This window comes from Molossus molossus, unplaced genomic scaffold (assembly GCF_014108415.1).
Source record: "Molossus molossus isolate mMolMol1 unplaced genomic scaffold, mMolMol1.p scaffold_m16_p_6, whole genome shotgun sequence".
NCBI classification, from domain to species: Eukaryota; Metazoa; Chordata; class Mammalia; order Chiroptera; family Molossidae; genus Molossus; species Molossus molossus.
In genome coordinates this window covers 30320860-30346234 of record NW_023425399.1, presented here as the reverse complement: position 1 = coordinate 30346234, position 25375 = coordinate 30320860, and positions in this window count along the sequence as shown.

The window sequence follows — 25375 nt, the reverse complement described above, 5'->3', positions numbered from 1 at the left end:
CAGCTTGCAGTAATTACAAACCACCATCTTCTTTTGAGTTGCAGGGGAAATAATTTGGCATAAATTAAAAACAGACTGGAAATTGGCTTAGGATCTAAATTTATTTTTGCCCTCTTTCCCTAATATCTATATCAAAATTTCTCTCTATACATATATGTATGTATGTGTATCTTATATGGAAATACATGTATCAAATGCATGCATATGTATATAAGTATATATATATATATATATATATATATATATATATATATGAAATTCTCACAAAAACAAGTTTTCTTCTTTCCAGAAATTTTCTTTGGATTTTCTCATGATTTTCCAATCCAAAATAAGTAAATAAATTATATCACACAAGGCAATATGTTCAAGGAGTTACTACATTAAGTAAGCAAACGTCATTTAAAAAAACCCGCAAAAACAAAGTCCCTCATTCAGGTTCCTTTGAAACATGTTTATTCTTGGGAACTCATTCACTCTTCAAACCTTCTTACCTTTAAACTGCTTCCAAGCTCAAAGAGCCCCGGAAGGAATTCATATGCCTAGAGCTATACCACCCTGGGAGACCTCCTTAAAGTTTACAATTGTCAGGTGGGAGAGAGGGGAAGACCTGCAGCACACCTGCAGGAGAGGAGTTAGGGCGCGGTGCCAGTGACTCAGGCCTGCATCAGGCGTTTAAACTTGGGATCTAAAGGCTGGTGCTCATTTTTAAAAATAATAATAAAATAAAACAAAAAAGCCTTTGGCATAGTGTCACTGAGAGAAGAGATGTATATCCCCTTGTCTGGCCTGACCTGATTCTTGCAACATTATAAATCTTCCTGCTTCGATGATTTCACCTTAAGGTTGAGCTGAACAAGGATCCCTGTTCACTGCCTGTCCCAGGCTGTGGTTCCTCCCAGATCCACGAACAGCTGTGCTCTGTCCAGAAACAAATGGCTCCTCCATTATTGCTCCCTTTCTGCCTGGCAGAGAGGAGTCTAATCCATAGTTGGTTTAATGGGTCACATTCATGAACATCTTGTGTAAAATTATTTTCCCTACATAGACGGACATATGTGGAAAGGATAAGTCATTTCTCTGAGAATATTAACAGCATTGAGCTTTGAGTGGAAACTTGGTCATTCTGGTTTTAATGCATTTGCTGTATACGAAGATGACATGATTCACTTTGTGGGACAAGACCTACCATTTAGTTCATTAAAAATAAGTACTGGGAAGTCCACTTTCCATTGAAACTAATGGCATTCTGGTGACAGCAGGTGTAATCTAGTTTAGAAATGTGGCACCAGGAGTCTCCCAATCTCTTTTTAGGCCATGACAAATGACCTCTAGTCACGAGGAGGGTAAACAAGAGCAAACCCTTGGGATTATCTCCCTCCACCTCCTCACCCCCCTGCAAAAGCGATTTTTCAACAGGTGTGCCACACGAAGTTTTAAAACATACAGTACCTGACTATTTGGTCAGGAGCTCTGACCTCTTTTCCCTCAGATTGTCAAATAAGAAAATGAGAACAATCAACATAACAATAGTCGTCTGGTGTGAATGAATCAAAATCATACCCATCTTCTTTGTCAGATCAGCAAAAATATAATATATTGTTTGTTGTGCCACAGAATTTTAGTAATAAGTGTATGTGTGCCATGAGATGAAAAAGGCTGAAAATCACTACCCTGCAGTAAAGTGACCAAATGCCCTACTTCAGCTCTGCCATGTACATAGTAGACAGGAGTGGTGGTTATATTGAGCATACATCTATAATCAGACTTAAATGTTCAATGAGTGCCAATGTAAAAAATGATCTTTAAAATGAGTTAAGTCTCACTCTGAAACTTCATCTGGTCCAGGGAAAAATACATAAGAGCCATTAAGAGGGAGCACGTCCTCTCAGCTAGTGTTACCCAAGAACCCAGGGGGCTTATGCGTTATCTGGAAAATGGAAGCCAGGGTATGTCCTGTCAGTCTCTCAAATCAATAATGAAATCTCCCTTGCTAAGTTTCTCAAATAAAATGTAGGGCATCCACCTAATTTTGAATTTCAGATAAACAATAAATAGTTTTTTTAACATAAATATGTCACAAATATTGCATGGGCATACTTATATTAAAAGTCAATGACCTGAAATTCAAATGTAACCGAGTGCCCTATATTTTTATTTTCTAAATCTTAAAACCCTACTTCTTGCCCAAGTCTGCAAATCTCTTGATAACCGGTGGATCCAAACCCTGAAAGCAGTAAGTTCAGGTTTTGCAAAATCTGACAGACAATGTGCTCTTGGGTTCTAGCCTCATGGGTACAACACAGAGCAACTTTGTGTGTGTCTTAGCTTCTTTCCTGGTCACCTCATATCCATGACACTTGTCTTTGAGTTTTCAAGGCTTCTGGAAAACCCAAGGTTAGAACCCAGGTAGTCTAAAAACAAACTCTGCTTTTAACTCCATCATAGAAACCTCCCCTAAGGCAAAGGAGTGTTTGCGAATTGGAAGAGAGGAAAGAAAAAAAATAAAAGGGATCATGCCACAAATTAACATCTCAATAAAGCTTTCTGACATTTAGCAGTTTTAAAAAAGATGCCTCATCTAGTAAATATGAACATCTTTCCTTTTTGCAAAGGATATGTCCCAATTTGGTGAAAATTACCATATTCTTGAATAAACTAATGTGGAGTCACTATACTTTCTAACTTAACAGGATGGTTCTAAAGACTTGCCTGAGGGTGAAAGCTTGCCTTGTACTGGACTTGCCTTGTACTGAGTTAATAGATCTTTCCATCTGTGTAGCCTAGTTTTCTCTCAATTTACCAGGAAGGAGGTGATCAAAATCCATCTGATTTAAATAATAAAACCAGAACATGCAAAAAAAAAAAAAAAAAAAATCGTGGGTGGTGGTCTTAGTTGTAAAGGGCTTTGGGATTGGGATTTAGGACATCTGGGTTGGACAAGTTGGTGAATCTCCAGTCGTGTGATCTAGTCATCTAAATCTATGTGAATTCACCATGCTTATAGAGATATAATGAGGTAGTTTAGTATAATTGGTTTAGGCTAATTAGTAAGCACTGTAATTATTCACCACTTCATGATGGGTTTAAAGACTGTTTCCCGATAGAAACCCACGAATGACCTTCACAAGTCTCAGAAATAATACTCTGCAACTGCAAGACTCCAGAAGCCCCTCATCTGTCTATCTTAAATAGTAGCAATTCAATCATGGCTTGCTCTAAGTGCATTTCAATTCTTGATGAAGAAAGGATGAAGAAAGTACAAAGCCTTATTGTTTATTGTCCTGGTTCCTGCCAAAATACTTTGCCTAAGAAATCTTCCTTCCTCACGAAAGGCCTGATATGCAGCTGTTTCTAAAGCAGGACCTGGTCTACTTTCTTCTGATGAGTAGGAAAAGTACAAGATCACAGGAAAGGACTGGAGATGGAGAAGATATTTCTAGCATCTTGAAACTGCTAGTGAGAAAGCTTAGATTAAGCAAATGCTGGCTTTCTCCCCCTGCCCCCTCACTCCCTACCTCTTTTTTTATTTCAATTTTTTAAAATAACCGTTTGCTCTGCATTTCATCAAGAGAAACAGAATATGCTAGGACCAGTGGAAATACATACATGTTTCATATAGGTATTTTAAGATGTTGGAATCTAAGGAAACTACGTGTTTTTTAATTAGAATGGATTCAGACGCTTTGACAAGTCTTGAAAGAATAACTTATGAGGCATTCCAGGTTTACCCTGCAGTCAAGCCCAGTGTTGCCAGCCTTTGAAGTTGCTGATTTACACACATCTGTGATGGGCTGAGCTGGACCCACCACTTACAGACAACTTTAGAGTCACAGGCCCCAGGTCTACTACATTCAAAGGGTCTGATAGAGCAGCCCTGTTCATCCCTGTCTGCTTGTTGGAATCACTCAGGGAGCTTCCACCAAATCCCAATGCCTAGGCTGCATCCCCGACCAACTAAATTAGAATCTCTGAGGGTGGCACCCAGACACCGTTGTTTTATAAATTTCCCAGATATGGCCCTGGCTGGTGTTGCTCGGTGGTTAGAGCATTGGCCCATGCACTGAAGGGTCATGGGATCAATTCCCAGTCAAGAGCATGTACCTGGGTTGCAGGCTCAATCCCCAGGTTGGGCCATGTGCAGGAGGCAACCAATCAATGTGTCTCTCTCACATCAATGTTTATTTCTCTCCCCCCCCCCCTACTCTTTCTAAAAACATCAGGGGAAAAATACATCCTTGGGAGAGGATTAACAACAAAGACAAAAAAGTTCCCAGATATGAGGTGAAGAATGAGAATAATGCATTTTGAAGCATCCATGAATTAAGATTCATAATAGTCAAATCTCTAAATGCATTCTGAATACTTAAGTATGATAAGACCTGTGGGGGTTTAAGGGAGTGACTCAAAAGAGGGGAGATGACACACCACCTCAGAGTTCTAGGACCAAAGAAAGTTTCCAGAGAGGCTGCCCTTTAAGCTTCTTCCGAAAAAGGAACATGCTTTCCATTCAAGGTGGAGGGAGTATGGGGCAAAGAGTGCCTGATACCCTCAGTTTTAATCCACATTCTATTACTGACCAGATTATACAACCTCTTAAATTTTAGTTTTCTCACTTGATTAATATGAGCATGAGTTTTTAAACAGTTACTTTCAACCATGGCTACACTTAGGGTGTTTTGTAAAGTCTACATGCCCAGGTTGTACTCTGGACCAATTAAGTTAGAGTATCTGGGACAAAAAATTTTTTTAATATTTCTCATATAGAGTCGCCATATAAAATGGAGGATTCTAAGGTAATTGTCCAAATCATCAGCAGCAGCTTCATTTAGGAACTTGTTAGAGATGCGAATGGTTGCCTGGCTGGAGTTGCTCAGTTGGTTAAGCATCTTCCCATGCACCAAGAGGTCACCAGTTTGATTCCCAGTCAGGGCACATGCCCAGTTGTGTGATTGATCCCCAGTAGGGGGCATGCAGGAGATAGTTGGTTGATGTTTCTCTCTCATCAATATTTCTATCTCTCTCCCTGAAGGGAGGAGGAAGAAGAAGAAGAAAAGAAGAAGAAGAAGAAGAAGAAGAAGAAGAAGAAGAAGAAGAAGAAGGAGAAGGAGAAGGAGAAGGAGAAGGAGAAGGAGAAGGAGAAGGAGAAGGAGAAGGAGAAGGAGAAGGAGAAGGAGAAGGAGAAGGAGAAGGAGAAGGAGAAGGAGAAGGAGAAGGAGAAGGAGAAGGAGAAGGAGAAGGAGAAGAGAAGAAGAAGGAGAAGAGAGAAGGAGAAGGAGAAGGAGAAGGAGAAGGAGAAGGAGAAGGAGAAGGAGAAGGAGAAGGAGAAGAAGGAGAAGAGGAAGACAGCAAATGCTTGGGGTTCATCCCACACCTATTGAGTCAAAAACTTTAACAAAAGCCTCAAGTGTACATGTGCACATTAAAATTTGAAAAGCATTGACTTAAATGATCTACCACAAAGTTTCCAAGAATCTTACAACTATCCCAGCTAAAATCCATAGGTTGCTGCACAAATCAAAATGTGACCCCAAGTTCTTGGAAGCTGCAGGAATGAATGGGTTATGTCTCTGCCAAGGAAACTGGTTGCTTCTATTTCTCTCCTCAATGCTAAGGTAAAATGCCCTTACTCTTCTGTTGAGAGCCATGAATTTGAGCTCATATTAGACCTCTACTCACTACTTAGCATGTCCGTGACTGTTTTTCACTCCAAAGAGGCAGAGCCTGGATTTTGACTCAGATTTTGCTCTAATCAGGAGAACACAGAGCTGGGTTGATTTCATCAGCCTGACAACAACCTCAAAATGGTGACTTAGACCTGACCTGTCTTTGCAAATATACTCCTGCCTGCAGGACAGACCCTCCTTACATTAGCTCACTAACTGGGCCTTTGCCCTTTGCTGCCACTGAGGACCTCTGATACTTCACATTATCTATCTATCTATCTATCTATCTATCTATCTATCTATCTATCTATCATCTATCTATTGTTGTTGATGCTCATAAAACCACTTGCTTTCAACTCTTCCAAATTTAAAAATACTTTTCAGAATCTCTAGAAGATGCCTTAAGTCTAAACATTATTATTCTCTAAGCCACAACTTATCAAACATCATGTGCTACCCACTCTGATTACAAGGCAAATTCAGTTATAAAAATAAACATCAAGAATTTTGTAACATTAACACTATGCATTTTATCTGAAAACATGTGACTCTATTATCCAACAAGGTCTAAGCCTGGAGCAGGTCTGCCTAGGGCCAGCTGGCACTGTGTGGGTTATTGACTTCATATAGGAAAGATTTCACAACACAAGTCCATGTAATTTTTTGAGTATGCTTATTAAATTTGGGCACAGTGAAACAAATGAAGGGGTTAAGGTAGAATAAGCAACAAGAGAGAGAAAGTCAGAGAAAAGGGGGCCCAGGAAAGGGCAGACAAGGTGCCACTGCCTGCTGCTCCCCTGGTAGAAAGTCTTGTGGAATCCCTTAGAGTTTAGGAGAAAAACAGCAAAGATATACGTCATGGAGCACATCATGTGCCCTTTGTCTTGAGGCTTTTTTTTTTTTTTTTTTTTATCCTCACCCGAGGACATTTTTCCATTTTTTGTTCAGGTAGAGTAGGAGGGGAAGAGAGGAACAGAGAGAGAGAGAAACATCGACGTGAAGGGACACGTCGAGTGGCTGCCACCCACACGACCAACCAGGGCCGGGGACAAACTGCAACCGAGGTACATGCCCTTAGCGGGAACCGAACCCAGGTCTCTCAGGACCGCAGGCCGACGCTCTAACCGCTGAGCCAAACCGGCCAGGGTGAGGCTTTTTATCTTTCTCTGGCTGGCCAGAATCCTAGGGGAGCTCTCAGGGGAGGGTCTTAACAGAATATCCATCAGCTTTTCAGGTAGGTCCTTCAATATGCTGATTATTTAAAATGGGTGTATAGAGTGGTCAAGGGTTATTTTCTGGTTAGTTTTATTTTTAAAGAATGTCATCATTGAAGAGGGACCAGGACTGAGGCTGTTTCAATCCAGAATGGTCTGGAAAGTGTAAACCATTTGCTCCTAAATGTCCTTGGTTAGGGAAGATAAAACCTTTTGATTCATTAGCTGACTGTAAATTGCTCAAATGGTTTGGCCTTGTTTAATTATTTTGTCTCAGTTTCCCTTATTCCACTTATAGAGGAATTTCCCTAGCTTCTTTTTATCCCATCTCATAATAAAGGACATATATGACAAACCCATAGCCAACATCATACTCAATGGACAAAAACTACAAGCATTTTTATTAAGATCAGAAACAAGGTATGGATGTTTGCTTTCACCACTTTTATTCAACATAGTACTGGAAGTCCTATCCTCAGCAATCACACCAGAAGAAGAAATGAAAGTAATCTAAATTGGAAATAAAAAAGTAAAGCTGTAATTATTTGCAGATGGCAAGATATTGTATATAGGGAGCCCTAGAGATTCCACCAAAAAATACTAGAATTGATAAATAAATTCAGTAAAGTAGCAAAATACAAAATAAATATACAGAAATCAGTTGCATTTGTTTACACCAATAATGAACTATTGGAAAGAGAAACTAAGAAAACAATTCCATTGACAACTGTTTTAAAACAAAACAAAACAAAAAAACACCTAGGAATACATTTAACCAAGGATGGAAAAGACCTATACTCAGAAAATTATAAGACACTAAAGAAAGCAATTGAAGAAGATACAAATAAGTAGAAGCATATACCATGTTCATGGATATAAATAATTAACATCATTAAAATGTGCATATTGCCTGCGCTCGCTGGTGTGGATCAGTTGGTTGGACTTTGTCCCATGCACTGAAATGCTGTTGGTTTGATACCTGGTAGGGCATATGCCTGGGTTGCAAGTTTGATCCCAGATAGAGGGTGTGCAGGAGGCAGCTGATGGATGTCACACTCTCACATCAATGTTTATCTCTTTTCTTTTCCTCTCTCTCTAAAAATCATAAATTATTACTTAAAATAAAATAAAATGTCCATACTACCCAAACCAATCTACAGATTCAATGCAATTCTTGTCAAGATACCAATGGTACATTTTACAGAATTAGATCAAATATTCCAAAAATTTATATGTAACCACAAAATACCCCACATAGCAACAGCAATCTGAAGAAAAAAGAATAAAGTTAGAGGAATGATGCCACCTGATATCAAACTATACTGTAAGACATAGCAATCAAAACAGCATGGTAGTAGCATACAAACAGATACAAAGATCAGGGGAACAGACTAGAGAGCCCAGAAATAAACCCACACCTTTATGGTCAGTTAATATTTGACAAAAATGTGAAAAACCTACAATAGGCTAAAGATAGTCTATTCAATATATGGTATTGGGAGAATAGGATACATATATGCAGAAAAATGAAACTAGACCACCTTCTTACACCATGCACAAAAATAAACAAACTCAAGATAGGTTAAAGACTTATATGTTAGGCTTGAAACCATAAAAATCCTACAAGAAAACATAGGCAGCATAGGCAGTAAAATCTTAAACATTTCTCATAGCAATATTTTTTCTGCTCTACTGCCTTCATCAAGGGAAACAAAAGAAAAAATAAACACATGGGACTACATCAAACTAAAAAAGCTTTTACACAGCAAAGTAAACCATCAACAGAATAAGACAATCCACTGAATGGGAGAACATATTCAACAATGATGCATCTAATAAGGGGTTACTATCCAAAGCTTTAAGGAACTTATAAAACTCAACAGCAAAATAAAACAAAACAAAACAAAAAAGTAAACAACCCATTTTAAAAATGGGCAAAGGACCTCAATGGACACTTTTCCAAAGAGGACATACAAATGATCGATAGACATATGAAAAGATGTTCAAAGTCACTAATCATCAGAGAAGTACAAATTAAACTACAATGAGATATCACCTTACACCTGTCAGAATGGTTATCAATAAATCAACAAACAGTAAGTGTTAGTGAGGATGTGGAGAAAATGGAACCCTCGTGCACTATTAGTGGGAATGCAGATTGATGCCGGCATTGTGGAAAGCATCACAAGTTACCTCAAAAAATTATAAATGAAATTGTCTTATGACCCATTGATTCCACTTCTGGGAATATATCTGAATAAACCCAAAACACTGATCCAAAAGAATATATGCACCCCTATGGTCACTGCAGTGTTATTTATAATAGCCAAGATTTGGAAGCAGCCTGTGTTCATCAGTAGATTAATAGATAAAAAAGCTGTGGTACATTTACACAGTGGAATACTACTCAGCTATAAAAAAGAAGGAACTCTTACCCTTTGCAACAGCATGGATGTACCTGGAAAGCATTATGCTAAGTGAAGTAAGCCAGTCAGAGAAAGACAAGTAACACATAATTTCAGTCATATGTGGAATCTAATGAACAAAATTAATTAACAAAATAAAAACAGAATCATAGAGAGCAGCTGTCAGAGAGGAAGACAATTGGGAGCTGGTGGGGGGGGGTGAAGGGATTAAGCAAAAACAAAAAAACAAAGAAAACTCATAGACACAGACAATAGCATGGTGATTACCAGAGACAAAGGTGGGTGGGGGGAGGTAGAAGAGGGTATAGGAGGAATAAATGGTGATAGAAGGAGACTTAACTTGGGGTGGTAAACTCACAATACATTATACAGATGATATATTATAGAATTATACACCTGAAACCTATATAATTTAATTAACCAATGTCACCCCAATAAATTTAATTTTTATAAAATGAGAGTGTAAGATGACTGAGGGTCAGAGGTAGACTTTGGATCCTCTGGCTCTAGTCTCTTCCTAGGAAGCCTCCATTAAAACATTCAAATGCAATTTTTTAATTATTGTTCCAAATCAGAATAATATTCATACCATTGTTGCTACAGTAGTCAACATTAGCATAAATATGCTAAAAGGGCTTCACAGTGAAAAGATACATTATTAGTGCTATTTTACAATTACCAATTTTCTCCTTATGATTGGGATCAAGCGGATGACCTAACTTACATTATTTTTCCCTTTCAATTTAGTATAGTTGACAGTGAACTCAGTTCTTCCCTCCATCATGCCTTTGGCCATGGAGTTCCTGACGGATGTTAGCTGGCTCCTACTTGCCCTCCTTGCTTGCTGAGGTGACAGGATCTCTTTGCCCATAGGAACTGGAGCCATTGAAGCCAACACCCACACAGGGTGGGACTGATTCTCTCTGGACATAAATCTGCCAGATTGTCATCAGCTAGATCATCCCCCTACAAGGGCAGAGCAGTATAAACTGAATCATAGATTACTTCACAGCTTATAGCTAATAAAATAACAGACTCAAAGGTTAATGCAATTATTTTCTGAGCTCAAGATCATATACTGAGACAATTGGTTCAGAAGTGAAAAAAATATTTATAGAAAGAAACTCATATATTCAATAATTGTGTAAAGGTATTTTCTAAGAAAGTAGGGATTAGGTTAATATATGAATGATATTTTAAATGAAACATTAGAAAGTAAATTGTGCTTTTAGAAAACCCATAGTAATACTGATTATTATGTAGATATTTGTTATAAAAATATAATGTATAATATCAAATGGCCAACTATAGTTCTTTTTGATAGATTCTTAAAGTGAAATCTGAGTCTCAAGTGTCATCCAAATACTTCACTTATATTTGGACTTTTATCTTGTTGCTTCCCTTAATTTTTCCCCAGAGATCAATGTGGCCAGTTCAGATAGAAGAGTGTTTTGAACAAGGTCAGAAAACAGTAATCAAACTGGATAAGGAGTACTATAGAGTAGAAAACTCAATGTTTTCTCCATGAGAAAACCAGAGAGACCAGAGGAGATGAAAACAGAAAATATAGCCGTCATACCTATGTACCTTTGATATTGAAGAAGATGTTTTGAAAAAAATATACAAGACCCTAAACTTTTCTTCTATAAAATACAATTACATTTGCTTTTCTCTTTTTAATCTTTTTCTCCAAGTTGTGTGGGCTTTATTCCAATGAGTCTTAATTACAAGTCATCCCTTGGAATGTTGAGGACTGTTCCAGTTGCTGATGCTGAGTACAATATTAGTCCATACCTTTGTGACTTAAAACATGCTCTTGATTTTGTGGGTCAGGTTTTTGGTAAGGGCTCGATTAGGTAGTTCTACCTCAGGGTCTCACCTGTGGTTGTAGTAGATGTCATCTGAGATGTTCAAGATGGCTTCTCCCCTGACTTACAGTTGGTTGTGACTGTTGACTGCAATTCGGGTGGGGCTGTTAATCTGAGTGCCTGCTACACGTGGCCTCTCTAGCATGGCAGTCTCAGGGGAGTCATTGTTCTCATGTAGTCTCCAGAAGCAAGTGTACCAGCTGTAACATCTTTATGACCTAGCCTTAGAAGTCACACAGTGTTACTTCTGCCATATTCTATTGGTTAGCAGGAAGTCACAGATTCAAGGGGAGTAGAATTAGAATACACCTATTGATGGGGGAATGGCAAGGTTCTGGAAGAAGATGTAGCTCTGGAGATATTATTGCAGCCATCTTTGGAAAATACTATCTGCCACAGATACTCGTGGGATTAACTGAAACAGAATGGATTTAAATGAAGATGATAGATAGATAGATAGATAGATAGATAGATAGATAGATAGATAGATGATAGATAGATAGATAGATAGATAGATGATAGATAGAAAGGATTTATTTAATTATATGCATGACAGCAGCTGATGGTCTGTCTGTAGTGGTTCCTCTGGGTTGAACCTCCATTCAAGTAGTTTCTTCTGACATTCATTCAACAGGAAGAATTGGAAGAAGCAAGCAGGTAGAGATTGTTCTAGTCACGGGGTCAGTTATATCTATTAATATGCCAAGAAAAGTTTAGAAAGAAGAGATGAAGACCACAGAAGGAAGGCATGAATGAAGGAGAGGAAAAAAGAGAAAAGGAAAAGTAACGGAGAGAAAGGGAGGGCAGGGGTGGGAGTAGGAGGAGAGATAATGCCCACCCCTAACCTCCTCTTTCTTCCAGTGTCTGGCCTCCCTGAGGTGGCCTTCAGCACTGTCTGCATGACCAGAACACAAAAAGTTAACTGAGCAGTTATTCATGTCTCTTTTTTCAGGGGCCCATAGGCACACTATTTGCAAGTATAATCAAGTCACATCTCTGCTATTTGTTCCTTTTTCCACTAGTGTGTAATTGAGTGTGTTTTATTCCCCTTCAACTAGGTTTACATGCTGAGACTCAACTCAAAAAGAAGAGTGATAAGCCCTGGCCTGTTTGGCTCAGCAGTTGGAGCGTTGGCCTGTGGACCAGAGAGTCCCGGGTTCGGTTCCCGCTTGGGGCGCATACCAAAAAAAGAAAATAAAAGAAGAGTGATAAATACACAAAGGGATCAAGTCATTCTTATCCACTCTCTCCACTGCCCTAATCTTGATCTCTTTTCACTTTAGAAGTCATGACCCCTCAGTTATGTTGGCTTTCAAATAAAGACCTTTAGATGTTAACTTATTTCTCTGTTTTTTTTTTAAATATTAAATAACAAAATTATTTATACCTTGGAAGTTTGAAATATTAGTAAGTAGCATTCTCCCAGCCTGGGCTCTTTTGGAGAATACTTTTGCTAGATTTTTATTTTCTGATATACTCGTTTATTCAAAATATTTTTAACCATAGACCAACTGTTTCTTTAAAATTTAATATTACCCTAAGTATTTATGATGAGATTAAAGATAATTAGTGGCTTTTTAATGCCAAGACTCACCTCTTTTTGGATTTTCTAATACTCCTCACAGCAACATTTAAAACATACATATTTGTCTGGCATAATTTTTTAAATGGGAAGGAAACTCTAAAGTTTATTTTCAACTAACCAGTGCAACACAAAAATAGACTTTGCCCTTAGATTGTCCTTGTTTGCATTGTGGATCTTAGGAAAATGAGGCAAGCCAAGCTCTGATGGGTCTGCTGATCATGGCTTTGGCAGCACGGAACATAGGACAGAGTCCCCCTTGATAGGACCTTGGAGCAAACCAACTTGGTTATAAATATTTAGATAGAAGTGGGCTTTAGAGCAGCCACATCTGAAGACCCACAAGTCTGAGTGTTACACAAGGTGTGCGTTCTTGGTTTTGGCTTTGATTAATGTCTAAAAGTGAGAAATCCAATAGATTCCCATCGTGTTAATGTTAATTAATTGCTTGTGGTGTCTGTTCATCAAGTGTGAGTGTGGAAACCTGTTAGTTCACTTACCACAGGAGCTGGGTTTAGCAGATGGGAAAAATATTATTTTGGCATGTTTTTAATGGCAGCACAATTTATTTTTATCTCACTCTGTTTGGTGTGCATAAAAAAGACCGCCACCTGTGCTTTGTGGATGAGTGTCAATGATTTGGACAGGTTAATTTATGGCGTAGTAGAGAAGTACAAAGATTGCTGGGAAAGAACTCACCTCGTGGTCCAGCATTGACAAGAACTACAATTTTACTCCATTTTCTAAGGCCTGAACTACTGCTTTTGGGTAATTTTATGCCAAGTGGAATATCAACCACACATTCTCTTAATCATGGAAAGTAAAAATAAAGATATAGATTTGTTTCCTACATCTACCCATCTACTATCTATCTATCTATCTATCTATCTATCTATCTATCTATCTATCATATATCTATCTATCTATCTATCTATCTATCTATCTATCTATCTATCATCTATCTATCTATCATCTATCTATCATATATCTATCTATCTATCTATCTATCTATCTATCTATCTATCTATCTATCATATATCTATCTATCTATCTATCTATCTATCTATCTATCTATCATCTACTATCTATCCTTGTCTATATCTATATGCCATATACACCTGACTCACCTCAGTTTTGACATCTGTAACTGCCTTTTCAAATGCTGGAAGTTCAGGAGACACCCTGGATGATGTAAAAGCATATTCATATTTTTAGCAATAAGACTTTGACTGTACAACATCATTTTACAAAATTGAAAAGCGAGCCACTATTAGCATTATGATTTATATGCTACTTACCGCTGGAAAGTTGGCATAGAATACCAATTATAAAAATGGTATGGTACTAGATTTCTTCCTGAATTATTCACACACATCGTACTTCGCAGGGAGCAGGAGCAGGTTTGATATACATGTAAATTACCAGGGCTTTCTGTTTGCTCTTTCAAAGAGCTGTTTGTTGTATGACCCAGTGCTTTTCTGTTCCCTCATAGTTGAAATAATTAAGATCATTTGCAGGGCCTGGTTTGCTCATTTTGCCTACTTACTTTGCTGCTATGGTCCGTTATGTCTACAGGGGAGCACCATTATTTAATCTGAACATCTGGAATCCATCATGTGTAGTGAAAGAAAAGATGTATCCTCAGCTTTAAGCCAACTTCATGATAAAACTGATGGATGTAACCAACGTGTATAAGTGATAAAGATTAATACTTGAGAAATGCATCTTGTGATTGGGAGATCACAAGGCGAGTTTTATTTCATTTTTTACCTTATTCTATTTTACTGCATTTCATTTTTTTTATGACATAGCCATCAGAACCTGATTGAGGACAAACATGTCCTATTTGGGCCAGAGTTAAAGTATTTAAAATGAAAAAACAGCCTACATTTGTCAACTCTCTCTAGTCAAATACTTCTCTTTGCTAAAACTCCTTGATTGAGCTCAGCAGTAAGACTTTCCTGAAGAGTCCCTTATACTCCTGAGGCCAGTTGCAGAGCACACCTGCCAGGTAGAACAGACACAGCTCTCTCATGCCCATGTATTCTCTCCTGTCCCTGCAAGAAAATGAAGTTTTGTTGGTGCCGAAGATTCCCTTTGGTTCATTTTAATCAGAAATGTGTAAGAAATCCAAAGCACATAAATGTCATTTTTAATACCCAGATCACCTCCATGTTTATACACTTTCTCTGATCCCTAACTTTTTTTTTTTTTTAATTTCAAGACCATCTGTCCTCAATGCAGCTTCACGCTCATCAGGAAATCCAATTACAAAGAGGGAAAAAAAGTATAGCAGGTGAAGCAAAATACAGCAGCTCCGCCTCTTAATACTGGGTACTCAGATGACTCCCAGATGAACAGCTGCGTCTCTCTACCACAAAAACACTAGCTCACCTGGTACAAAGAAAGGGCAGCTGATGAATCAAAGGAGTAGTGGAGATAACAGAGTGAGTGATGTGGATATGAAATCCATTAGGGAGCATAAAAATGCAGTTTGGCCAAGACTTATTTCTAGTTATGCATTGATGAGGAGACACAGGAAAAAACAATGTCAAAAGGAAAAAAATCCTTTTGGCGAGTTTAAACTTTGCCTCTATCCTTTTCCTCTTAATCTGCTACCCAGATATGCACTTAAAATAGGAATGCGGGCCTACTGGGGCATGAAATAGTTGAGAACTATTCAACAATGAGGAGAATGAGAGAAATCTCTTTAGGAGGACCCATTGGAATTTAAGGCAGTTGAACCTGAATAGCCACATATAATTTAACATGACCCCTAAACGATTAGGAGAATTTTTATTATGAAGACTTGACTCTGTATTAAGGATGCCATCCCTCTTAAAAATTTATAACCATAGAAGTTATTTTGTGAGATATAAAATAAGAATGACTATTCTTGCCCTGACTGGTGTGGCTCAGTTGGTTGGGCATCATCCCATGCACAGAAGGGTTGCTGGTTCAATTCCCAGTCAGGGCACATACTCAGGTTGCAGGCTCAGTCCCCAGTAGGAGTCGTGTAGGAGGCAGCCGATCAATGTTTCTCTCTCTCTCTCTCTCTCTCTCTCTGTGTCTCTCAAAATAAATTTTTATAAAAATATTAAAAAGAAAAAGAATTATCATTCATGTTCACAAGAGATCAGGGTAGATGAGAATGCGGTGAGGAATGTGAAGCCAACAGGCTCTTTTTCTCCTGTTTTTCTAAGTCTTAGCCAGGCTATGGACGCCCTGTAAACAAAAATCAGGAAAACTGCCACAATAATTATAAAAACATTATATGAAATGCTGAAACAGATGTATGCTTTTTTCTGTATCTTAACTCATTATCCAATGCAAATGGTGTCCAATTCACTCTGAACACTTAGGAATGTATGATTTTTTTAGTCTTGTCTCACTGATGTCCAAAATTTGTCTAAAATTTTCCAGAAGAGCACCTCTATCATCATCACATAATAATTCTAACACCACCGCTTTTGGTTTTTCCTACCACATACTACTTGTTAAACACCAACTTTCACAAAAGCAATTTCTGGTTCAAATTCATCTATCTTGAGATGCTAACTGGCGATGACTTTAATTTACAGGTGCAGTAACTTGGTTAGCTGTTCTTCTAAGGAGCTCCAGCCATGTGCTCTGCCTGACCTGGCGGGTCTGATTGCCAACATCTTGACCAAACTCCTGATTTTAAATTTCAATTTGGCCTGTTGAGTACAAAATCAGATTGTCAAATAAGAACCCCATTTGATTTTCTGGATAAGGCATGCAACTGTTTATTTTGATTTGACAAATACAATCAGACACTGGAAAGTGAGAGATGAAAGCGCAGAATGTGATGAGTAAGTCTGGAAATCACAGGCCATAAATCAAGGAAGAGAAGTGAACAGCACATGTCCAGGTCTCCAGGAATTTCTAAGTATAAAGCAGAGCTTTAGGAATGTAAAACGTTCAGTTTTTGCTTTTTTTTTTTTTCTTAATCTGAGTATGTTTTTTACGTTCTGCCTTCTCTGGTAACTTCATTAAGCCTGTATAATTATAGTTTGCTTCAACCGTAGGCTGCATCCATATTCATTATTATCTATTTGGTGCATTGTAGCCGCATAAATATAACTAAATTACTAGGATCAAACCATAATGGAGCTGTTGTGATGATAATTAGAAGAGAAATGTAAGTTTTTTTGTGTGTGAAACTTGCTTAAGTGTAGCATGGGGTGTGTATACGGTGCACTTACAGTCGGTTGTGGGTTCAAGGTGGTAAAATGATAGGTTATGAAGGCATACCATTAATCACAGCTCTGTACCTACCCTCTTCTTTTCTCTCTGCAAGGTAGCTCTGAGGTTGACGATGAGACAGAAGCCAACAGGACTTAGAATTAAGGTGCAAATTCCCATGCCTTTACTAATGGTCACTGAACAACTAAAACTTAATTAAAGGTATTTAAAGGGAGAAAAAACTAGTAGAAAGCATAGTTCCCCACTCAACATCTCAGTGTGGGTATTGAGATCATTACATTTTAATTCAGCAGATCAATTATTTTATTCTGTGTCTTTTGCCCAGATGAGTCTCATGTTAAAATATGCTTTCTATTAAGGAGTAATTATACTCCTTTTCTTCACACATATCACATGGACTTGAGAAGCAGAAACAGGAGTCCACCCTGAGCACCTTTAGTTTGTAGCCTTTCTAAGTAAGGTGACTCTAAACTCAAATTGAGGTCTGTGAAAACACTTAGCACAAGGCCTTGAAATGAATAAATATGTGCTGATTAACTCTTTCAATAGAAGTAAGAATTAGAAGGATTCTATATCAATGAAATAGTTCATTAAAAATCCAATTGGGAGTATTAACAGTGTACCTGAGCTATAAGAAATGCCTTTGCTTTAAGTCATGCAATGGAAGTGATTACTGCCCATATAGGACCCCTCATTTTAGTCTCAGTCCATGTTCTCCTGGGAGTATGTTATGCATGTATACATACCGAATGTTCAGGGTTGTAGGTAACCTCTTCTAAAGTATGTCTTTTCTTTTCCTTCATGGTTTTGTGGAATTGAAGAAATCATTTTTATTTACACTCATGTAATGGAAGTTTCCAATTTGGAAAGTTGTATATAGTTATGGTTGTTTCTTCAATAACTAGCCCAGAGCCTGGCACATAGTAGGCACTCAATAAAAAAAAAATGTTTGTGAAAGAATTAATACATTACTAGGTAAAGCCATGGGCATAAAAAGGCCTAATTACTATATGAATACTAAACTAACAAATAGCAAAAACAATTGGCTTCCAACCACCATGATATAGAAAATGGGTCCATCTTGTCTGCTTCCTTTGATTTTCTAAAACACACACTAAAAATATTTCGCATGTAGCACAAAACATAAAGGATTGGGATGGTGAGATGCTTATTGAATATGTTTTTCATGATTGTCATTTGTCTATCTTTTGGAATTGTTATTCATCTCTGGGGATTTCACAGTTAATCAGTTATAGCTGATTTGAGTCTTCTCTAAAGCAACTTTAAAATTGGTAATTGTATAGCTTTCTAAAATAAAATAGTCAAGTTATAGATTTTTAGATAGAGATACCTTAGATTATATTTATATAATCAAATTATAAAAATAATGGAAATAATAAGCCAAAATATCTCTTATGGCAGATTAAATCAATTTTTGGTCAATGTTTGCCCTTTTCTCCCATGACCTGCTTTGATTTCCAACATGGCCATGTAACTTGCTTTGGTCAATGGAATGTTAGTGCCTGTGACTTCAGCAGAAGCTTGACATGTGCTTGTGCATTTGGGCTTGCTCTCTAGCTCTTCTGTCTTTTGCCATAAGAAAAACATATCTCAGTAGCCACTGACGGGAACCAAGAAGATGAGGAATAGCTGGAGCAGACCTGTACTTAGACTGCAGCTCTATGCCAAGTCAGTCAAACACAGCCTAGATTTGGCAGATTCCATCCTGGCCTGAAAAGACGGGGATAGAAAATCAGTGCTTATTGCTATAAAACACTGTTTTGTGTATTTTGCTACGCAGCATTATTGAGAAAATAGCACCAATACAACTAATCATGAATTAGCAATATTTGACTTTTAGGCACTTTTCCTTTCATATGTAGGTATTATAGCATGATATGTCACTTAATCCTTACCACAGCCCCATAAATCAGAGGCTACTCATATCCCTATTTTACACATTTGAAAACTAAGACCCAGTGAGGTAAAGAGACCTTCAAAATAATACTTAACTCCAATCCATATGTCTCCAAAGCCCATGTTTTACGTTGCTTCATGCATCTAGATGTAGCTGAATGTGTTCTCCATATTCCCGACACCTTATAAGTACTTTGTAAATCCCAATTCCCTTGATTTACCTTTTCCTTTTTAAATTTTGTTTCTCATATTAATGAAAATGTTTGATTGAAATAGGATAACTAAGGCTTCATGTGGAATAGGAGGAGATATCAGGTATGGTCTCTCCTGATATGGTGCTTATAATATGATAGAGGAGGCAAAATCAGCTAGGATTGTAAGAAGTTAGCTAATCCTATATTTAACTAATACAGTGACATAGTTAGTGATTAAAGCAATGTCTTAAACCAGACATAATTACTGGAAACTGAGTTTTTCAGTTAATAACCACCTTAGAGGATGAGGGAAAGGAGATACCATATGCTATCCTGATGAAAATAGGCTTAATCCATTAATATTATCCCACCTCTCCTTAAACTGGACATTAAAAGTTGATTATATGTATGTTATAGTTCACACACTCACACCGTAAATACGCTACAGGAATAGAGTTTCTATCTCCTCATTGACTGCATATATTAAACTGAATTATTATTCTGCAGAAGATGATCCGTCCTGAAGACACATGCATTTGTATGCCTGTCTGGAATTTCCTCCCCCATCTGGTATGTTTGGTAAATTCTCTAATGCTTCAGCACTACATCTTCCCTGATCTTCCCGGATAGGTGGTCTATCTCTCCTCTAAGCTTCTGTAACAAACAATAGTAATTCTTATGGCTTTTTTACCTTGCTCTATTCACATCAGCTCCCTGTCACCCTCCACTCATTTCTGGAGGGCAGGTGTTTTGACCTCTCTCATTAGCAAGCCCAGTGCTTAGCACGCTGTAGGAACTGCCAAAATAGTAAATGAATGAGTTGGCACAGTTAAATCATAAGGGTTCAGCCTTTAGGAAGAAATAAACAGAAATGTAATTATTTATAAAGGGGACTGAGAGAAATAACTCTTGATGCCAAGAAGACATGTGTCTGTTATACCATTGAATTAGGAATAGGAGGCAAGTTAACTGAGAAGAGATAAGAGAGAAATTCAATGAAAAAGACAAGAAAGAATAGTGATAGAATATCTTCTTTTACTTAGTTGGCTATTTCTACTTTTCCCTGAATCCTTGAAGAATTCTGTTAGCTGGCATTAAATATTCATTACAGCATTTTTGTGTGCATAAACATGTTACACAGCTAATTACTGAAATGGTGGCATTACATCATCAGATCAACCAAATCAAATGTATTTACTTTTATAAAATCAGCTCAGAAGTTTCCCTTACTTCCTTCAAAGCTGCTTCTCTGTCCATTGCCCCATTACCTATGTGAAAGAACTCTGGAAGAAAAGCTGGGGATGAGAAGGTTGCTATGAGCCAAGACCCTGACAAGACAAATATAATTCCAACACTAAGTTCAGCCTTACCAATGAAATTGAATTTTATACAAAACCCTCTTTATTCTCTCTGTTACACCATACATACATAAAAGTATATAATGATAAAAACATTCTGAAATCAAGTTTAAATAATTGAGTCTCAGAATCACTGACCTTTTGTATTGCACAGGATACTGACTTCATATGCATAACATACTTAAAATGAGAGTCACACAAAGACACCAATTGCCCACAAAAGCTCAGTTAACTTGCTGTAGTCCTGCAGTCTGGTCTAAAATAAGATGAGAAAAGTTAGAGATTTAGGTCTTAGTTGCTGCATGCCAGTGTCTTCATGTTAAAACAAACGAGACTAATAAAATTTATCTTTAAAATATGGAAGATTAAATAAGAAAATGTGGATATTGGAGATAATAGAGAAATTCAATAAATATTAGTATCTGTATCTTCTATCTATCATCTCTCTCTCTCTCTCTCTCTCTTTCTCTGTCTATCCATCTACCATTTATATATATATATATATATATATATATATATATATTAGAATGTAGATTGGTAACCATTATTTATTTAGTTGACTAAATATTGGCATTTAATGTGCCTTTCTTGGAGAAATAACAGTAAAAGAATATGGATTCTTCACTTTTAATGTGGACATTCTGAGTTTAAATATGGGCTATGTGACATTGGGTAAATATATTTAATCTCATTGACTTTACTTTTCTCATGTGTGAGATGAAGATATTAATAGTTCTTCCCTCACAGAGTTATTCCAAGAAATAAATGAGCTACTACTTATTGTATTACTTAAAACAGTCATTGACACATAGCAGAGTCAATAAAAATTAGTTATCATTGTTTTTACAGTCCTCTAAGGGGTTATTCAGCTTTGATTTTTATCTTATTTTTGGATAAAAAGGGGAAGAAGAAACCATCTGTGTGTGTGTGTAAGCAGAACTTAAAGAAAATCTTACAGTGTACTTAAAATGATGAAAAGTTCCTAAATTCTAAATTTTGAAATTTAAAATAAATTCTAAGTATTTCCTTAATTAGTTAAGACCTTGCAATTCTTGAGTTTTTTGATAAGGTAATCAAAGGATTGGCTGCAGTAAACTGTGCTCCTGAAAGATATTATCCATTAAAGCTGAGAGCATTGATTTGTTTTACATTATTTTCACATCATATTACTTGTCAATGACCTGATCTGAATTTGAACTGGCATTCTTGAAAAGAAAGACTCCCTTTACAAATCTCTTAAGCTCTAATGCAGTCATTTTAATTCACAACAGGCTAGAAACTTGTATAATTGTTCTCAGCTCAATACAATCTTTAACAGCTTTTGATTTACATATTGGGCAGCTGTTTTGAATAAGAAGTTGTCCATCACGGATCCGTTTGTCATCTGTCCAAGGAATGTGTTTATAAATGGTTCCAATTAGTGTAATGAAGGATTCATGTGAGAACAATGATCAATTGCTAACCTTAGGAACAATATTAAGTCAAAGACAGATGTAAATTGTGACAGGGCATAACCGTGTCAAGTTATCCACGGGGATTGTGCACAATTGCTCCTGGAAAATAAATGGAAATTTTCAAGCCTTTGACTATTGGGCTAAGTTTAATTCCGTGACACAGAAGCATTCAGATTCTGTGTTAAATAAATCATTGACCCACACATGACTGAGACTATGTAGATTAAGGTGAACAAGAACTTCCAGGGAAAAGGCAATTTAAAGAGCCCAGCCAGACTAGGTCTTTACTATGAACATGGACTGCACTCCCATTAGCCTTCAGGAACAGATGTCCACTGCTATAAGAATGAGCCACGTTGATAGCAAAGTTTCTGTGCAAACACATTTTAGACTATGTCAGACACATCTGGTCAAGGGCTTTGTAATAGCTTTATTTATTTCTTGCCTGAACTGGAACGTCAGAAGCATGCACTCCACATTAAGCCAAGAGTTCCCTTTGTTCCACACGGCTGCCACAGCTGGAACTTTTTGTTGGTTGACACAGCCAGATCTTCTGTAGAGACCATTATATTCTTTGGCGTATTTCAGTGAGCTTGCGTCTTTTAATCCACCTCAGCAAGCTGTGGGGAGTTTGTAAGGGCCACACGCAGAATGTCCTATTAAAACTACACAGGGACACCAGCTGGGAATGCAAAATTGATAGCATTGACGTGGCCTGCTACCAAGTTGGCCTTGGTGGGATGAGCTCTTTGCCATAGCCCTATTCACTTAGATCATTAGGACAAAAGCATCAAAACAGAAGTGACTTCTCCTTCTTATGTGTTGAGGTTGCTCATAGATTATCTCTAGCCAAAACAAAAGAGCAAAAGATACTCTTATAGAGTATAAGATGTATATGATGCAGTTTCATGAGGGTTACTAAAAAAACATCTGGTCTGCAAAAGTTGAATAAAAAGAGACCAGTTAAAACTAGGTTTTGTCTAGATTTCTAATATAATTAAAGCTGTTCTCTCTCTTTAGGCACATCAATTGAAAGCCCAATGTCAATGGTCTATAGCCTTGAGGAATCATAATTTAAAGGGTGGTGGGGCTGAAAAATATAAGTAGGTATTCACAATTGTGCACCTAGAATAGTCTTTAAACACACGCTGAATTGACTGTATGTGGCCTGGTTCAGATGACTTCAGTGCCTACTTCTAGTTTTCAGGAACATTTAGTTTCAAACATGAGAGTAGCTCTAGCCCAGCCTACCCTCACCATGCCTTTGCCATGTACTTCCTGCTGACTGACCCTCAATTCAGAAAGGAAGCTGCTCCAGCCTTTACAGTTGGCAATCCAATGGCACTCTCATGGGTTTCTCTTCCTAGTGACCCATGCAAGCAGTGGTGTAGAATATATTTCTGACTAAAACTGACCTTTAGGACCCTCTCCTGCAAGATTTCCTACCAAAGTGTGGGCTGGAAAAAAAAATCTCCATCTTCATGAGATTTTTCAAATAGTCGAGAAGCCCCCAAACATAATTTTTCTTGATGTTACTAGAGCATTCTACTATGAAACAGATGCATAAAGAACACATGGCATCATGGATATGCACATGTGCCTAACACGTTGCTCATAATATAGGGTGGAGCAAAAGTAGGTTTACAGTTGTGAGTACACAAAACACAAGAGTTTATTCTTGTATTATTTATTAAGTCATATATTATTTTCCATAGAAACAACTGTAAATTTACTTTTAGAATAGAGTTCTAGGAAAGGGAACAGCACAATTTGGAAGGTGTGCAATAATCCATAGCAAGAAATACTACAGAGGAAACCTAGACAGAGGGACCAATGTGGATATGTATATACCAAAGATTAGAATATGCATAAAAAATGAGCACATCTGAAATTTTAACACAACAAGGTAAAATTGATTTCATATTAAGCAGCAGGGAAGAGTTAATACATGTGGAGAGAACACAGATTCTAAAAATACAAAATTTAGATGTAGCCCAGCCAGTGTGGCTCAGTGGTTGAGTATTGACCCATGTACCAAGAGGTTGCTGGTTTGATTCCCAATCAGGGCACATGCCCAGGTTGTGGGCCAAATCCCCAGTATGGGGCATGCAAAAAGTGATCAATCAATGTTCTCTCTCATTGATGTTTCTATCTCTCTCTCTCTCCCTCTCCCTTTATCCCTCTCTAAAAATAAATAAAGAAAAAAAATTTAAGAAAAAATCTAGATGTGATCTCAGTTCAGCTATACAGGAGACAGGGTTCACCGGGGGTCATCTTAAAGGTAGTCTATTATAGTGGTCTACTAGAAATATCACAGGTCTTGAAGTCAGATGTTCCTGATTTCTTCTTCCTGGTCTACTACTTCCTAGCTATTTGATTTTGCACAAACTGAATAATCTCATTGTGTCTCAATTTCATTTAAAACTATATCATATATATTGATTTTATTTCAACAAGGTATTTGACCAAGAATTTCTTGATATCTTTGAGGACAAGATGAAAAATTGAAGATTAGGTATCTATTAGAAAAGGGCTTAGTTGAATAAAAGATTCTAATGCTATTATAAAGAGATATATTCTTATCTCTTTCTCATTCAACAAGTTTATAAAACTCTTGAAGAAAGGCATGAAGTGATGAGATTATTAAGTTTATACATGACACAAAACTGGAAAAATAGCCAATTGTTTGGATGATATTCAAACTCAAAATTCTATTAATAGATATGAGTGATGTGCCCGGCTGAATAAGATATTATTTAACAAAGACAAAACTAAAACTCCCCATTTAAAATACATTAATGCATTAGAAAATTATGTAATGGAACAGACTTTCTGTCATGGCTAATCTTTGTAAGAGAGTTTGGTATTTCCACCACTAATTTTACCTTTATTAGCTTAGACATGACTGTGCTGGGATCTCAGTTTAGAGCTTTCTGATCCAAATGTCATAGTCTTTCTATCATAGTCATTGCCCTTTGCTTGCCTTCTGAGACTTTCAAGGATGTTGCCTCATGCCTCTAAGAGTTATGCGGTGAACTAACAGTAGTCACTAGCAATATATGGCTATTTATTATAATTATGGCTATTATAAATTTCAATTTCAATTTAAATTAATTAAATTAAATTAAAGTTTTAATTCCTTAGTCACACTAGCCAGATTTCAAATAATCAATAGTGACATCATTGTAGCAAGTTCCATTAAACAGCACTGATGAAGAGAAGTGCATTTCAGTGTGCCCAGACCTCCCTAAAAGGGCTATTTTGAAAATCTGCAAGGGCATTTTCAGTTTACACAATGATTGCATAGGAGAATCTAGTACTGGAGAATTGTTATATTTTCTCATATTTTTCATTATCTTGCATAGTATTTAAGTAGACAGTTGATCTATTTGTAATTATCTGAGTCTAGAACTAAACTTTGTAAAATATGTAACAAAAGTAATTTTAATGTATACTATATTCCATGTAAGGC